Raw genomic sequence first — 3,467 nt, forward strand, 5'->3', positions numbered from 1 at the left:
TACATAATGCTTTACAACAAGCAGTTTTCAGTTAACAATAGATCTGAGATCTTCCTGTGCATAGAGATCCAGGAAGAGGGAGGGGGAGGAGGGGGAGGAGAAAAGATTAATTTATGGCAGCTATGCCTGTTTAGAAAGCACTGTTCCATAGCAGTGCAAAGCGACATTCCCTGCCACGCCAGCGTGAAAACCCTTTCTGGGAATTCTTTTGCATTTGAAAGGTGTGAGTGGCTTTGTACCGCTTCAACTTGGCTACTGTGCACTATGTTTCCCACAATCCTTTTCTTGTGTACGTCCAGTCAGGTTGAGCCTTTTGGGTGACTCCTGGGAGAATGGAAGGCAGCAGTCCTTCTGCAGCTCACACAGGTTATGGTGGATCTGCTTAATCATCTTGGGGGCTGTGAAGGGCAGCTGGTCCTCCAACGGCTCCACCTTCCCCTGGGTCCCCATCAACACCTTCATCAGCCTCTGGGTTCAGCCACTTGAATTTCACCCTGGGATGAAGGGCTCTGACTTCCTCAGGGTATCCTTACCACGAATGCCAAAGGCAACAAGGATGGGCATGTGTTTCTGGCCATCCTCATGGTGTTTCTGCATGTTCTTGCTCTCCTACCCCTGACGTGCCTCTTCCCTTCCCAACTGCCTGCCCTGCGGACTTCAAGATCCAGCGTCAGAGACTGCTAACCTACCATTACACAAGGCCAATTGTTTCTGTACTTACATATCAGCATAATTATTTATATATCATGTGTATTATTTATTTTTTAAATATGTTACATCTACTTGTAAAATATATATGTTAATTATGTTATATATAAACTATATGAAAATCCATCTTTCTATCTTCCTATCTATCTACCTACTTGCCTATCTATCTTTCCAACTATCTCCTACTGCTTTTGCTTCTCTGTTTGCACCCTGATACAGGACTTTCATCAGAATAACAGCAGCAACTGCAAAAACAAGAAGAAACACTTATAGAGCGCTTAAGTGTGAGCACTGGGCAAAGTTCTTTAGGCATATGATCTTATTTAATCCCCACAATAATTTTACTCTTCAAGACTATTACTATCTCCATTTTACATATGAGGATCACAGGTTTAGAAGCGCGAAGTCACTTGACTATAATCCTAGAGCCAGAATGTAGCAGAGATGGATACTAGTCTGAGTTGGTTTGACTCCAAAGCCTGGTCTTTAAACCATTGTACTGTACTGCTTCCCTGAAAAGTGAATTCCAACAAGACTTGACATTAGGAATACATTTTGTGGATGTTATGAAGCATGAACACTGGAGTACCCTCCAACAGTAGAGAAAGAAAAGAGAGTAGGCCTGGAAACAGGATATACCTTGAAGGTCATGTCTTCGAGGGTCTAGTTTATAAGCAAGGATGGGGGAATTCTTTATTTTTAATTTTTTTATTTTAAAGATGTGGGGGTACAATTTAGGATTAGGTATAAAAGTGATCATCGTACAGGTAAAGTTTGGGCCTACCTTTGGTCCCCACTTTGCCTGGTTTGAGGTCAGGTACTCTTATTGATGTTGTGTCCCCCCTCCAACCCCAACAGTATCCTGCTACTGCCAATCCCTTTCTTATAGCATTATGGTAAATGTTTACGGTCCACTTATGCGTGAGAACATGTGGTACTCTGTTCTTTGATTCTGTGATAGATCACTGAGTATGATAGACTCTAAATTCATCCAAGTTGCTGTGAATTCCTTATGTTTGTCCTTCTTTATGGCTGCATAATAGTTCATTGTGTATATGTATCACACTTTTTAAAATCCAGTACAGTTTTGATGGGCGGCATGGTTGGTTCTATGTTTTTGCTATTGTGAATAGTGCTGCAATAAACATGTGTGTGCAAGTGTCTTTTTTGTAGAATGATTTGAGTTCCTCCAGGTGTGTTCTCAGTAGGGGGATTGCTGGGTCATATGGAAGGTCAATGTCTAGTTCTTTTAGAAATCACCACACTGTTTTCCAAAGAGGTCGCACTAGTTTGCATTCCCGCCAGCAATGTAGGAGTGTTCTTTCCTCCACATCCTCGCCAGCATCTTTTGTTGTTTGTTTTATTAATGATGGCCATTCTTACTGGGGTTAGGTGATATCTCAATGTGGTTTAAGGGTGGGGTTTTCACTGATTTGTAGAAGAGGCTTGCTTCTTGGTCTCCTTCTGGAAACCATGAACAGCACAAATGTGCTGTTCTTTGAATAAAGAGATGACACCACCATTCCCAGGAAAAGCATATTGAGATTGTCTGGGCCATACACACTGCCTCTCTGCCAGCCACCTCAAAAGCCCCATGGTGTACATTTTGCAGGGGCTGAGCCAGGCTAGAAGGTGCAGGTTCTGGCTTAAAGTCACCCAATTTAGGGGAAAATTCTCTGACCCAATGTGTACAGAATATGGCATGTGTACCACTAGTTATGCATAGGATGACTTTAGGCAACACTGAATATTTAATATACCTGAATAACATAGGTATTCTTTTAACAATGCTTGCTGGTCATGGCTGGGAGAAAATATTAGTTTGGTGCCAATATGTTTTAACACCTTTCTAATGTTGGACAATCTACCTTTGAACAAGGAAGGAAAGCAAGTCATAGTATGAGATTCTTCAATGGACAAGTTATCTGTAGAGAATTTAGAAACATCTGGTACATTGCATTCATTATTTACAGTTGCCTTCTAATAATGGCAAAGGATAATTATTTTTTATTTATAAGTTAAATGTTAGAATTTTCCTAAATAAAAAGACATGAGTCAATTTAGAGAAATACATAGGCCGGCTCGGTGGCTCAGCCTTGTAATCCCAGCACTTTGGGAGGCCGAGGAGAGTGGATTGCCTGAGCCTGTGGGTTTAAGACCAGCCCGGGCAACTTGGTGAGACCTTGTCTCTACAATAAATAAAAAATTAAGTGGGTGTGGTAGCGCATGCCTGTAGTTCTGTCTACTTGGAAGGCTGAGGTGGAAGGCTCGCTGGAGCCCAGCTAGTCGACACTGGGTGGTCATGAGCATGCCGCTGTACTCCAGGCTGGGCGGTGGAGTGAGACTCCAACTCAAAAAAAGAAAGAAAGAAAGAAAGAAAGAAAGAAAGAAGGAAGGAAGGAAGGAAGGAAGGAAAGAAAGAAAGAAAGAAAAAAGAAAAGAAAAGAAAAAATAGTTGTGCAGCTGTGTTTTGGTGAAAATTGTTAAGGTGGTAGGACTAAGCAGTATTTTACTGTTCTAGTTCTGTTGACGCATCTAGGCCCAGTTCAAATCCCTCATAGTAATTGTTCAATAAATATTTGTTGAATGAATGAATGAATGAATAAGTCCCCCCAAAAGCCTTCCAGCTATAAGTACATCATGTGACAATGCTTATATTTTTATTAAACATTTTAATGGTATTATGGGCTTTTTTGTGTGCAGCCCGTATTTTCCATATTAATTCTACACTCCTCGAAACCAGGGTCCAGATGAACTGC

The sequence above is a fragment of the Carlito syrichta genome, unplaced genomic scaffold, assembly GCF_000164805.1.
Source record: "Carlito syrichta isolate Samal-C Ts95f unplaced genomic scaffold, Tarsius_syrichta-2.0.1 Scaffold199841, whole genome shotgun sequence".
NCBI lineage: Eukaryota > Metazoa > Chordata > Mammalia > Primates > Tarsiidae > Carlito > Carlito syrichta.